The 15,610-nt window shown below is 46.1% G+C and overlaps 1 long non-coding RNA gene across 1 annotated transcript; it reads right to left on the bottom strand.

The window, feature by feature from the left end:
* Positions 1 to 6,330: 6,330 nt before the first annotated feature.
* LOC144737905 (uncharacterized) lies at positions 6,331 to 15,115 on the bottom strand. Its single transcript, XR_013589104.1, has 2 exons — positions 15,043 to 15,115; positions 6,331 to 10,951 (listed from the first exon to the last, which is right to left on the bottom strand). It is a non-coding gene; the product is annotated as an uncharacterized LOC144737905 (long non-coding RNA).
* Positions 15,116 to 15,610: the final 495 nt, after the last annotated feature.

Below are 15,610 nucleotides of genomic sequence, written 5' to 3'. Positions count from 1 at the left end.
GCGGCCGGGCGTGGTGCTGGCCACCCACCCCGTCGTGTGCCGTGCCGGCCTTCATAGCTGCTGCTTTCTAACAGCACTTGCCCCAACAGTCTGAGAAGGCGATATTGGGGATCTTTGTGTGTGTGTCGGAGGTGCGGGGGAGGACAACAAACTAAACAGCAACAACGAGCAGCGATTCTAAAGAAATTAGTTTCCAAATTAGCATCGTGGTGTAGTGTATAGTAGTGTATAGTGTATACTGTATAGCAGAGTACAGTATAACGTAGTGTGTTAGTGTTTTTTTGTTTGTTGCGGTTGCACCCGATTCAAGAGCCGAATGGCTCACAGGGCTATACCTAATAAATGAAATTGAACTTGTATAGCATAGTGCAGTGCAGTGTATAGCGTATAGTAAGTGTGTATAGGCGTGCGGTGTACAGTAGTGTAGTGTTTAAAATGTGTAGCGTATAGTATTGCAGTCTAGTGGAGTAGTGTATAGTATAAAATAAAATAGATCACGACGTTTCGGGCACAACACAAGCGTTCGTGTGTTGCGCCCGAAACGTCGTGATCTATTTTATACCTACGTGACTTTACCGAAATAACCAAAGAGTATGGATTCCTGCAGTCACGAAAGCTTCAAATCAATATTAGTGTATAGTAGTTTATAGTGTATAGTAGTTCGGTGTATAGTTTAGCAGTGCATCGCCACCTTATCGTGGTGGAGAGGTTTCCGCGTTCCAAAGATCCTGAGAGCGAAGCCGTCTAGAGCAGGGGTGGGCAAACTTTTTGACTCGCGGGCCACAATGGGTTCTAAAATTTGACAGAGGGGCCGGGCCAGGAACAGGTGGATGGAGTGTTTGTGTGAATTAATATAAATGACATGTAAAAATCATTACATGAAAGGATTTGGCCTTTAACAGGTAGCAAAGCATTTATTTGCAAGGCAATTTAACAAATTGGGTTCGTAGCCGATGGTCTGGGCACATGAGTCTAGTACGGCGGTTTTGAGCTGGTCCCATTGTGCGTGGATGGTAGTGGCCTCTGGTTTTGGAAGGTTTCCCAACGCAGTATGGCATTGTGCTTGAAGCTCCTCCCTCTTTCCGGTGGCCTTTCGGGTTGAAAGATTTCGCTTTCTCTTGCCGACCTTCCTGGTCCTCCAATGTTCCCGCACCATCACGGAATGCACAAGATGGTGGTCAATCAAGCAGTCCTCGGAACCCTTCATGGTCTTTGTAATAAGAATGTCTCTCAGATCACTGGCACGGACAATAAGATAGTCCAGAAGGTGCCAGTGCTTAGACCTGAGGTGCTTCCATGTGGTCTTTTGTTGGTCTTTCTGGAATAAGACGGTGTTTGTTATGATCAGACTGTGTTGGACACACGAACAGGAAGATGCCATTGCCGTTGACTTTTCCCACCCCATCCTTGCCAATGGTTCTGCTCCAGATGCTGTGGTCACATTCAACCTGGGCATGGAAGTCACAAAGGAGTATTACCTTGTCGCTCCTCTGAATGGGCAGTCAGGGCATCATCGATATGGGAGTAGAACTGCTCCTTGATGCTGTCATCTGTGTCGAGGGTCGGGGCCATAGGCGCTAATGAGAGTTGCACGTTGGGTTTGGCTGAGGTAGAGGCAGAGGGGCATCAACCTTTCATTGATACCTGTGGGGAGTTCCAGGAGTGCATCAGCAATCTTATTTTTGACTACGAAGCAGACTGCGTGGATCCGAGGTTCACTGTCCAGCTCTCCTTTCCAGAAGGAGGTTTAATACCCTCCTCTCACTTCCCTTAGTTGGCGTTCTCCGGCAAGTTGTGTTTCACTGAGAACAGCTATATCAATGTTGTGCTTCACTAATTCTCTAGATGGCTGTTCTTCATCCAGGACAATAACTATTGATTTTGTCCACGAGTGTTCTTACATGTCAGGTGGCAAAATTTATATATTTTTTTGTTTTTTTCATCCATTATTTTTTTAGTTTTTCTTGACCGCAAGAATGGTGATCCCGATGGGTGCGGTTTTCCAGCCATAAAATGTGGGACAGCCTATGTTCAGGGCACATTTTCTTTGGTTTCGTAAAGACGACTCCTCAACCGGAGATGTTGCTGCTGATAGAGGACACCTCTATCCTGGTGCCGGTGTACAACGACTGTCACACATCTGCCGTCTGCATGCAAAGTCTTGACCGAGGGCTTCCATGCAGGTTCACAGCCCTTGCCCCCTTCATGAATCGTTCATCGCCGCAGGACTTTTCCCTAACTTGACGAAAGCCTGCACAGGTGGGATCCACACGATCTTGACGGGCTAGTGGCTGGGCCCAGTGACATGGGAAGCCGCGACGACTGGAGCAACTTTTCTCCGCCGCAGCCGTCGTCCACCTTCGTAGCCTTTGAGATCCACAGTCTCTGCCTGTTCTGCCACTTCTTGGATTGCTTTAAGTCTGGAACCTCCTCTTTGACCTTGCCGCCATGTGTGACCCTACCAGGAGCACGAGCCTCTAGACCAGACATGGGCAAACAACGGCCCGTTGGGCTTTTTAATCCGGCCCGCCGAACTTGTCAAACCCGTATTGGTCGTGACTCGAACCTAATTTCCCCATTGGATTGTATGTAAATACCATTAATCCGTTCCAGACTCGTACGAACTGTATATAAATATTGTTTTTTTAAAGATTATTAAGCACAAAAATAGTTAATTACGCCATAGAATTCAGTGTAATAGTAAATTAAATGTAACAACATTGAATAACACTGAGATAACATTTAATAACAGAGAAAACTAACATTGCCGCATCAAGGTTTAGAATCGTTCAACAAGATGATTGTTTCGTCTGCTACATCAGTCGGTCGATTCTGAGAGAGAGAGAGAGAATATTCGTATGAGCAATTCATGTTTCTATTGCAAGTAAGTTAACAGTAATATTTGGGTACAGTATTGTTTTTGGAAGCATTCACCGTAATATCGTATCAACGTTTACTTCACCGCATCATCGTATGAATGATGCGAGAAGAGATTAACGGGTTCTTATGTTAGCGATTTACGTACTCGCTCTCTAAATTACGGCTTGAATGAGGGGGAGGGGTATGACTACACTCACAATATTAATATCTTACTAGGAATTTCATATAACAAAAGTTATATACATAACTGTTACGCTTTGCGTAATTCAACAAAACAAACAACACTTAACTCCGAGTTTTCTCCAAATTTCATGAGTCCGTTCTAGACCCCACAGTTTTTTTTAAAGCGTTTTAAACACAGAACACATAATTAAAGTTTTAAAAATCATTAATTATACAAACTTTTCAATAATTTCCGTCTTCACTTCGATTTAAATTTTCTTTAAAACCTTCTTCTCACCAACATTACCACTCATTACCACTTTCTCCGAAGGCAAGTTTGTAAAAGAATGCATGGTACAGACAGCAGACATCTTGTGTCCGGAGATCAAAAGCAAATTTTAAAAAGTCAGCTTATCACGCAGGACTGTGACTCGCCGTGTGGAACTGATTGATAAAAAAAATATATAGCCAGTCAATTAAACAAAAAGTCTGATTTCTTTGAATTATATTCACTAGCACTGGATGAAAGTACGGACGTAAAATAAACTGCTCAGCTCCTCATTTTTATCCGAGGCATTGACAGTTTTGCGATAACAGAGGAGGTTTTGACCATAGAGTCCCTGAAAGGAACAACGCGAGGAGAGCACTTGTATAACCAGGTATCTGCTGTCATCGAAAGAATGACGCTACCTCGGAGTAAACATGTCAATGTCACAACGGATGGATCGACAAATTAAACTGGAAAAAATGTTGGGCTGCTGAAAAGAATCCAGGATAAAGAGAAAGAGGAAAACCCTGTCCAGAATATTATTTTCCTCCACTGCATCATCCAACAGGAATCCCTGTGTAAGTCTGTATTGCAGCTTAATCGTGTCGTGAATCCAGCCGTAAAACTTGTGAACTTTATACAAGCAAGGGGACCTCAGCACCGTCAGTTTATTACCTTCCTGGAGGAAACTGATGCGGATCATCAGGACTTGCTGTACCACTCTCGTGTCCGCTGGTTAAGTTTGGGGAAAGTGTTACAACGAGTGTGGGAGCTGAAAGAAGATATCATCGCTTTTTTGGAGTTGATGGGGAAATCTGACGAATTCCCTGAGCTAAGCGACAAGAACTGGCTTAATGACTTTGCGTTTGCTGTGGACATATTTTCACACATGAATGAGCTGAATGTGAAACTGCAGGGGAAAGATCAGTTTGTTCACGACATGTACAAACATGTGAAAGCCTTCAAATCCAGCTCACTTTGTTCTCCGGACAAATTGCGAACAAATCTTTAGCTCATTTCCCCACACTTGCCATGCAGGAAGAGGCACCGCGAAACGCAAAAAAATACAGCAAATCACTTGAGGACCTGCACGGAGAATTCTTCCGTAGGTTCTCTGATTTCGAAAACATTGAACAGTCACTTCAGCTGGTGTCCTGTCCCCTGTCACAAGACCCTGAAACAGCACCACAGGAGCTGCAGTTGGAACTGATAGATCTTCAGTCTGACTCCGTCTTAAAAGAGAAGTTCAACTCTGTTAAACTGAATGACTTTTATGCTTCACTTAACAGTGCCACATGCATTGAATAAAAAGCAAAGGACAAGTCCTTACTAACAACTCCGATCATTTTTCATTGCTGGAGGGATTGCTCCCCCTACCTGAAAATCCTGGCTCCGCCATTGTCCGTCAAAACTGGAAAGAGCATTTAGTACAGCTCCTGAACAGGGAATCCACTGAGATGGATGAAACCATCCAAGCCAAATTGCAACACCCCATCTCGGCGAGCCACCATCCATCGATGAACTGAGGTGTGCCATAAAGCAGATTAATTCCAACAGAGCAGGTTCGGATGGCATCCCAGTTGAAGTCTTCCAAGCTGGCAGCCACCTGCTCACTTCAAGGCTCCACAAGCTGATCCTCCAAATCATGTAAAAAAAGACTGCCCCGGCGGCCTTAGAAATATGACCATAGTAACAATCTCGATTTAAAGCTTTCGTGACTGCAGGGATTCATCTTCTTGGTTTTTTCGGTAAAGTCACGTAGAATAAAATAATAAAAATAAAACATAATAAAATGAAACAATTCTCACGACGTTTCGGCCACAACGCAAGCAGCCGTCCTCAGGTGAAGAATGAGACACTCAAGCTAGGAACTTACATATAAGCTGGGTTGGGGGTGGTAGAAGAGCGCCTTAACAAAAAGAATGTGCATATCAAGATGAGTTTAGCATATACATGGGAAATGCGCAGGGGGCGGGGGGGGCTTCAAAGTCATACCATGCCCACGCACTATGCAGGATCAAGAGCACCAAGGGGGGGTGCAGGGATTAGCACTACATATCATTGGCATTCCTTTCCTTTGTTAATGCTAATCCCTGCACCCCCCCTTGGTGCTCTTGATCCTGCATAGTGCGTGGGCATGGTATGACTTTGAAGCCCCCCCGCCCCCTGCGCATTTCCCATGTATATGCTAAACTCATCTTGATATGCACATTCTTTTTGTTAAGGCGCTCTTCTACCACCCCCAACCCAGCTTATATGTAAGTTCCTAGCTTGAGTGTCTCATTCTTCACCTGAGGACGGCTGCTTGCGTTGTGGCCGAAACGTCGTGAGAATTGTTTCATTTTATTATGTTTTATTTTTATTATTTTATTCTACGTGACTTTACCGAAAAAACCAAGAAGATAGTAACAATCTTCAAGGAGGGTGCCGAGTCGTGCTGTGGAAACTACAGGAGAGCTCCCTCTTGTCGAAAGCAGGAAAGATCCTGGCCCGCATCTCGTTGCTGAGAAGGTCTTGCCAGAGACACTGTGGATTCCACTTCCACCTGGGACCCTGTACCCCAATGCCCAAAGATCTGTGAATCCAGAATTGGGCTCCTCAGCTACCTCAAGAACCACCACCAAATCTGATGGACATCATTCTCGAACTCCAAGGAACTGTTAACGACGACTACTTGACATTGGCCGGATATATGAACCTTATGGCGGGACCCCGGGGTCCCATAAGCCCCGGCTCTCGCATAAACATTACATTATAATATAAACATTATATTATAATATAAACACTATATTATAATGTAAACAAAAACTTTGCTCTTTTTCATCAATGTGTTTGAAGGATGGTGGCAAGTGTTGTCTTGTTAAACTATGCCTTTAAAACTGAAACTACTTACCTGTAGTACCTCTATTTAAATACACTGTCGAAAAAATAATTTACACCCCTCTGTCAATCATCAGTGTGGATTTGTGAACACACTTTGTAAACAATACTTAAAAATAGTACGCGTTTTCAATGCGCTGTTCATTTTGTAACAAGCGTTTATACCAATGTTGCTCTACAGAGTCGTGAGTCGCCGCTCCTCTTATCCACATTGATACGAGCGGTATGTGGGGACAATGGCTTAACCACAAGGAAAAAACTATCTGCACAGATGCATACAGACAAGAGAATTATCAAACAGGAGGAATTCACGGTGCAACGCATCTGATCTGTTAAATATCTGCAGGTAATAGGATTGTCATCGATTGATCCTAGCTGCAGACACTTCGTAAGTCACAAATAATAATGAAGACAATAGAGCCGTTTCATTGTATTATGCATACTGTTATGACAAATAAAGGACTTAAGTTGTGTAGGCAGTTTGAGCAGCTTTGGACAAGACTTATGATCCTGCCTATACCTGAGCATGGAGTGCATTCGCTTGTTCAGCTCTTCTGCGCATTCGTCCTCACTGCGCTTGGACAACACGACAACAGAATAATCCGCGCCAGGTGGGTCGCGGCGTTTATGTGCGCGGTGGGACGGAGTCTCTAAAAATAAATTTATTTATTTTTTTCGATTTTGACTTCCGTTTATTCGGGACTCCGGGGTCCCACCATAAGGTTAATATGTTGATTCCCATCTGGGATCCACATCTTTTGTTCTCTACTTTTTCTTTCATGAACTTTGCATTCAATTTCCGAATTTGCAATCTGCATAACTACCAACATACCCACGTTCGTGTGGCCATTGTGCTTAAGCCTAATTATGTATGTACATTTAACTGCATAATTGTACGCTTCCTTTAGAATAAAATGCGCATCTCATTGCTGCCAGTTTACAGGCTTTACCAGTGAAAATAGTCTGAAGAATTACAATGGTAACTTGTTCTACTTGATCAACCACAATTATTACAATTGCTGTCATAAACTTTGAATCATCATCTGAATGTTTTAACTCATGTGTGGTTAATAATAACGTAACGCAAGCAAGGCTACCATCAGTTTCAGACTGTAACAGACGGTCTCCTGTGTGTATGTACACTGCTGTGTATGTCTGTATGTCTATACGTGCTGTGTGTGTACACTCGAGTCTGTCAATGTATACGTGTGTATATGTCCACTGTGTGTAGGTGTGTATGTATGTATGGACATGGATGAGCCTCCCGATTCGTGGTGCTGTCTTTGAATGCAAAGAGCCCTTCTGAGTGGACAAAGCCTAGTCCGACAGCTCGTGGGTGTGACGTGATGTGATCAGGGGACAGTCACGATATTGACAATTAAGGGCAAACTTGTGTGAAGGAGACGCTTAATTTGCTCAGCTCCACACGTGTTTGCTATAAAACATTTTACAAATAATGGACGATCAGTCAACATTAAAAAATTATGTATTTTTTGATCTGCACGAATATTAATGTAAAAACTCGTATCCAAATCTTTACTAATTTACACTATCAAACAGTTAAGGTATTAGGCAAACAATGTCACTTCCAGGAAATCGACATGCAGAGACCCATTGACGCATCACATACAGTGAGGGAAAAAAAAGTATTTTATCCCCTGCTGATTTTGTACGTTTGCCCACTGACAAAGAAATGATCAGTCTATAATTTTAATGGTAGGTTTATTTGAACAGTGACAACAACAAAATCCAGAAAAACGCATGTCAAAAATGTTATACATTGATTTGCATTTTAATGAGGGAAATAAGTATTTGACCCCCTCTCAATCAGAAACATTTCTGGCTCCCAGGTGTCTTATATACAGGTGTAATGCGAGCGTAAATGGGGTTGTTGCTGGGCTTTGGTCCAATCACACGGCCCGGGGTATTGGGGGGCGGAGCCTGGTCTGCGGGGCGTGTGGGAGGGGCCACTGTACACCTCGGCTTCAATGGGAGGCGAGGTGAATGGGGGCGGAGCCAGCGGGGTAGTATGGGAAGGCCGGATCTGACGATCCGAGAACGGGGAGTCAGGGTCACGTGGGGGGAATGGATATAAGTGGGAGCCCGGAAGAGATCGGGGCAGTCGGGGAAGTTAAGAGTCTGAGCCACGTTGGGTGGTGAGAGAGAGATCCGCGCCATCGGCCACGTGGCCGAAGGACCTCAGCACGCCGTCGGCCAGCGGTGTGCGGAGTGTGGGAGTAGAGGAGCTAACGGAGAGCGTGCGTGGCACGCGAGAGGGAGCGTGTGTTGGGCGAGCAAGAGACGACGCTGGTCCGTAGAGGAGACCAGTGGGGTGCGGAGAAGAACCTGAATAAAAGACAAGCAGAGACCAGCAGTGCCTGACTGACGGAGTCTTTTATTACACAGGTAACGAGCTGAGATTAGGAGCACATTCTTAAAGGAAGTGCTCCTAATCTCAGCTTGTTACCTGTATAAAAGACACCTGTTCACAGAAGCAATCAATCAATCAGATTCCAAACTCTCCACCATTGCCAAGACCAAAGAGCTCTCCAAGGATGTCACGGACAAGATTGTAGACCTACACAATGCTGGAATGGGCTACAAGACCATCGCCAAGCAGCTTGGTGAGAAGGTGACAACAGTTGGTGCGATTATTTGCAACTGGAAGAAACACAAAAGAACTGTCAATCTCCCTCGGCCTGGGGCTTCATGCAAGATCTCACCTCGTGGAGTTGCAATGATCATGAGAACGGTGAGGAATCAGCCCAGAACTACACGGGAGGATCTTGTCAATGATCTCAAGGCAGCTGGGACCATAGTCACCAAGAAAACAGTTGGTAACACACTACGCCATGAAGGACTGAAATCCTGCAGCGCCCGCAAGGTCCCCCTGCTCAAGAAAGCACATATACATGCCCGTCTGAAGTTTGCCAATGAACATCTGAATGATTCAGAGGACAACTGGGTGAAAGTGTTGTGGTCAGATGAGACCAAAATGGAGCTCTTTGGCATCAACTCAACTCGCCGTGTTTGGAGGAGGAGGAATGCTGCCTATGACCCCAAGAACACCATCCCCACCCTCAAACATGGAGGTGGAAACATTATGCTTTGGGGGTGTTTTTCTGCCAAGGAGACAGGACAACTTCACTGCATCAAAGGGACGATGGACGGGGCCATGTACCGTCAAATCTTGGGCGAGAACCTCCTTCCCTCAGCCAGGGCATTGAAAATGGGTCGTGGATGGGTATTCCAGCAGCATTACAATGACCAAAAACACATGGCCAAGGCAACAAAGGAGTAGCTCAAGAAGAAGCACATTAATGTCCTGGAGTGGCCTAGCCAGTCTCCAGACCTTAATCCCATAGAACATCTGTGGAGGGAGCTGAAGGTTCGAGTTGCCAAACGTCAGCCTCGAAACCTTAATGACTTGGAGAAGATCTGCAAAGAGTGGGACAAAATCCCTCCTGAGATGTGTGCAAACCTGGTGGCCAACTACAAAAAACGTCTGACCTCTGTGATTGCCAACAGGGGTTTTGCCACCAAGTACTATGTCATGTTTTGCAGAGGGGTCAAATATTTACTTCCCTCATTTAAATGCTAATCAATTTATAACATTTTTGACATGCGTTTTTCTGGATTTTGTTGTTGTTATTCTGTCTCTCACTGTTCAAAGAAACCTACCATTAAAAGTATAGACTGATCATTTCTTTATCAGTGGGCAAACATACAAAATCAGCAGGGGATCAAATACTTTTTTCCCTCACTGTATAATCGCTATCACTGGTGTTGGTGGCCATGAGCCGGGAATCGAACTCGGGTCTCTGTCAGGTTTATAGCGCAGCTCAGCGTAGCGTTAACCGCTACTACACTACTACTGCTCCCCAAAAAAATCCACCCACACCTACACATCCACAGACTCCTACTATGGGTTGCCTTGCTCTCTCTCAAGAGCCCCAATGCTCCTCCTGCTTCACATTGCCTCCATCCACCTGGAGGTCAGGTCCTGGAGTTGATTCTTCATCTTCACTTCTTCACATTCCACCTTCTGTCCTTCATATTCCACCTGCGCCTCTTCATATTCCACCTTCACTTCTTCACATTCCACCTCCACTGCTGGTCACGTCGCTAAGCTGGGGTCATATTCTGGTTCTCGTTGCGCATGAGACAGGCTCAGCGTGACGCTTTGACTTTTGCTTCTGGATTCAACCACCATCTCCACCACCACGTCGATTTTTTCGTGCCTCATTCGGGTGTCCAACCATAGGAACGCCTTCCTGCACACGGCACACTTGAAGGGTTTCTCACTGGTGTACATTCGCCGGTGAAGGTTAAGAGACACCGAGTGTTTAAACGCTTTCCTGCACACGGTTCACTTGAAGAAATTCTCAACAGTGTGTTATCTGGTGTGTTTGGAGATGTGATGACTGTCTAAATGCTTTCTTGCAGACGGTGCACTTGAAGGGCTTATCGCATGAGTGTGTTCTCTGATGTGTTGAAAGATTTCTTGAATGTACAAACGCCTTTCCACACACGGTGCACTTCGAAGGGTTCTTATCCGTGTGTGTTCTCTGGTGACTTTGAAGTTGTGATGATTGTCTACACGCCTTCACACACATGGTGCACTTGAAGGGCTTCTTGGCTGTATAAAATTTCTGGTGCAGATTCACGTGTCCAGTGTGAACTGTGCCATATGGATGCTGTTCGGATTGGTGCCTTCTACCACTGGGCTGTCTCTTAGGCCTCTGCTCCATGTCATTGATTCTGCAGATATAGATTACACACATCACACACACACGTTACACACAATATACAGACACATTGTACACATGTGTACTTGTCACTGTATGGTGCCGGGAGGCCACGGCCGGTAATGTGTTGTCATTACGGGCAGCCCGGGTTACGGGATGCAGTACCAACCCTAGCGGGGGTTGGGTGAGCGCTGGTTAGCGCGGAGGCACCGCGAGCAGTGTGCGGTGCCGGCTCCCGGTGAGGGAGCGAGAGGGAGCGTCAGCCGGCCAGGGTTATCCTGGGGCATGATACTCTAGTTGACCTGCTGTCACGTGACCGGACAATACTGGAGGGGGGCCACCGGGGGACGGGGGCCATGGGGCGGTCACGTGATCCAAATGAGCTCTCGGGAACCTTCAAGAAGGAGCTCGAGAGGTCTGGAAGGTGGGCGGGGTGAAGGGCAAAGCCAGCCTCAGCCCGGGAGCATATACCGAGGGCTTCGTGAGGAGCTTGGGGTTCCTCACGTGTTGGTGTTGGAAGATCCACGTCTGGGAGAAGAAGCCTCTAGCCACGCGATCCGGGACCCAGCTTGTGGTCCGGACCGGGATAGTGAACCGTGTCTAGTTCTGCCGTAGTGTGGTTAGATGAGCATTCGAGACTCGAGTGGAGTCCGTGTTATGTTACGTGTTGATGTACAATAAATAGTGTTGCTCCCAAGTTAACGTCTGTGACTCGGTTGGACTCACTACACATGCATTACACACAAGATACACACATTACACATAATATACACACATTCCACACATCACAAACTACACATTACACACATCACACACAATATACACACATTACACACAACACACATTGCACAATATACACACATTACACACGCTACACACAATATACACTATACATACACATTACACACACACTGGTCACGTGACACAATATACATACAATATACACACACATTACACACATTACACAATACACACATTACACACATTATACACACACGTTATACATTTACACACAGTATACTCAGCAAATACATATACACACTGCACACAATAGACAATATACATACACATTACACACACCTAAACATTACACATACATATTAGACACTCACACGCAGTACACTCAGAACATATACGTACACATTACACACAATAAATATATACACACTTACACCCAGCAGATATATATACACATTACAGACAATATACAGGCATTATACACTCAGGATCCTCATTTATAATGGAGGAATCTGGTGAGCTATAAATATATGTTTCACAGATGTCCAGTAGGGACGAGTAAGAACGTTACAACAATAAATAATACAAAAACATGGTAATCGTGAAAAGTACAAGGTAAACAAAATCACCCAAGCACATACAAATAAATCTAAACCATCTGCATCCTACCAATACCAGTACACTCAGCCGAACAGAAGCTGCTTGGACATGCAGTGGGTGGGCATGTGGGCTACATGACCCAGCCAAGGCAAACTCGCTTGCAATGAGTAGATCACCGATTTTTGTTTACTATTTTATATTTTACCAGGAAAGACCCCACTGAGCTACTATATAGCTCTTTTTGAGAAGTGACTCAGCCACAAATGATAGTCCACTGAAGTGGCTCATCATGTGGACATTTATATCAGGCAAATACTCTAAATGCAAAATTATAAATGTGGAGGGTACACTGGAGGACCCGGAGAAAAATCCACACGACCACGGGGAGAGACACATGCAAACGCCAAATATACAGGTATCGGGGTCGGGACTGAACCCACGACCTTCTGTATACCAAACAAGGTAGTTGACATCTTGTACCTCCTGCATGCTGGGTGGTTCTTCCACATCTTCGTTTATGGGTCACTGAAGGATTTGGTTTATAAACTCCATCTCAAAGAGATGTACTTCAATTGAGTTATTCCAAGTGTTCTTTCCACCAGAATTTGATTTGTTCATCACCCTTCAGGACCTTTTGTCCATCTTTTGAGCGAAGGGGGTTTAGGCCACAGTAGTCAACATCTTGCAAATTATGGTGCCACTAATGGGACTGTGTCCAGATCTTTCAATGATCTCTGAACCCCTCGTAATTTCCAGTCTCGTTAAACCCAGGAAATGTCATAGGCAGGCTAGCCTGGTGCAGATGTTCAGTTAGAGGGCTCCACTTTTTGCAAGCATTGATAAGGGAGGGCATAATAGTGGCCGAGAAGACCTGGAGCTTTGTATGGAGCGACAGGCCAGGTAGCTTCCACACGTTACACAGCTGATGAAGGACGAAAAGATAATGCCGCTTGAGCTTGGCTGCCAAACCGCAGCTGGTCATAATCAAGCTGTCTACTTAGACATTTCTCTACTCTCTCCAAAACTGCCCCATCACCAATGGGGAGTTGAGTCTGTGGAGTATTTGATGGCACAAAATATCCAGGCAGGTGCTTAGTTTTGGTGAGGCTGATGGTCAGGTCCAGCCAACCTCTTAGTAGCATAACACAGATTCAGGAGCAGCGCATCCAACTTTTCAGAATGAGCAGCAATCACCAGATCAACATATATAACATGGTTGACCAATAGGGAGCCATCTCTCGACTGCACCCGGGTATCGATCAGTCTCCCATGGTATCTGTGCCAGATGGAGATTCCACTGATACAGCCATGTAAGGATTGTGAGCAGTCAGAACCAAGAGCCCATGCCAATTTATATCATAGGTCTTGACCAGGTCAATAAAGCACAGATGAAAGACATTTAGGAATTTCCAATACCTCTGCTGTAGCAGACGGACATAAAATAAGGTGTCTGTGCAGGACTGCCCTGGCCCGAAACACCAATGGGGCTCCACAAACCTCCACTCAGCGTGCCTAGCAAGGCGATGTTGAATAATCCTTGCCAGGACCTTTCCCGGCACACAGAGCAGGGAGATGCCACTGTAGTTGTCTGTTCGGTCCCCTTCTTAAACATGGGGGCCACCAAGGGATCGTTCCATTCGTGCAAAACCTCTCCATTAGTCCAGACTGTTATTGTCATATAGGGAAGTCTGCACACAAATGCCACCCTCTCTCAGCATTTCAGACAGCCACTCACAAGGGGTGGCTACTTCTTCCAACATTTAAGACACAGCAGCCTCTGGAGGGTCATACCCACTTTGCCCCATAACGTTTTCTGGCAGATGGATTTCTCCTCCCCAAAGATCTCACATAAATGCTTAGCAAACATTCAAGCCTGTTGCTGGGGGTCAGAGATTGGATCAATCTTCTTTCCCATCAAGATGGTGATAGGTGTGGTTCTGCGAGTAACCTTCTAATGGAATTAAAGAGTGATTTGTGATCGTGGGCTAGGCAAGATGCCATCTCCACAGAAACCTGCGACCACCACTCATTCTTGCAGCTCTCTGAACCTCTGAGCAAAGTCTGAAGTAAGCCTCATTCACCGACGTGAGATGCTGTAGATAGTGGGAGTGGGCCTGTCGCTTTTTCTCAGCCAGCCAGAACATCTCCTTCAGCCAAGGGTCTCTGAGGTTTGGACCGTGTAACCAAAGCAGTCATTGCAGCTGCATGAGCCACAGCCATAAACTTTGCCCATTTCCCTTCAGCGTCAGGAGTGGGAGACGATGTCAACCCCAGCTGCCATCGATGATGAATTTCTTGCGAGCTGAGACGAGGCTACTGTGGTTTTGAATGGGGTTCCTAGATGTACACCCACCACTGGAGTGGAAGAATGGCAGGTGCATCTTACAGATGACAAGCCAATGGTCAGTGTGCAGAGGACCTGCCTGGTGTCAAGAACATGGGCCTGCACCGGCTGTTCCATCACTATATAGTCCAGCAGATGACCAGACGTGCATCCATTATGTTGTGTGGATGATGTGCTGATGCCAGACCGTGGTTGGTAATTACAAGCCCATGGGCTGCACAGCCACAACAACCACCAACACAACCACTAAGACAACCACCAACACAACCACCACCTCCACAACACCCACCACTACTACCACCACAATCACAACTACCACCACCTCCACCATACCCACCACCACTACAACCACCACTATCACCTCCCCAACTACCACCACAACCATCACCATCTCACCACCACACCTCTGCTCAGAGACCCACCGAGTCGAATCCTCTTCCTGGTTCAGGGGTCGTCTCGGGACGTCTCTGGTGGCGTTGGGGAGGGAAGTTTCCGATGACGTCACGAACAGGGGGGGTGTCTCCTCTATGAACGTCGCGAGCGGGGGAGGCGTATCTGCCGACGTCACGATGGGGGTAAGCCATCTGCACAGCCCCTCCCCTTTCTGACGTCACGAGACGACCCCTGAACCAGGAAGTGGAGTTGGGGAGTCGACTCCGGTGGTTGTCTGAGCAAGAGGTGCGGTGGTGATGGTTGTTGTAGTGGTGGTAGATGGGGAGATGGTGGTGGTTGTGGTGTTGTTGTGGTGATAGTAGTGGTGGTAGATGGGGAGATGGTGTTTGTTGTGGTGCTTGTGGTGGTGGTGCTTGTGGTGGTGGTGCTTGTGGTGGTTGTGTTGTTTATGGTGGTGGTTGTGGTGTTGGTTGTGGTGCTTGTGGTTGTGTTGTTTGTGGTAGTGGTGTTGGTTGTGGTGGTGTTGGTTGCGGTTGTGGTGGCGCTTGTGGGAAGCGATAGTGTAGCGGTTAGCGCGCTGCGCTACGAACCTGGCTA

The sequence above is a fragment of the Lampetra planeri genome, chromosome 75 (assembly GCF_965212315.1).
Source record: "Lampetra planeri chromosome 75, kcLamPlan1.2.h2, whole genome shotgun sequence".
Lineage (NCBI taxonomy): Eukaryota > Metazoa > Chordata > Hyperoartia > Petromyzontiformes > Petromyzontidae > Lampetra > Lampetra planeri.
This window is presented reverse-complemented; position numbering and strand designations above follow the sequence as displayed.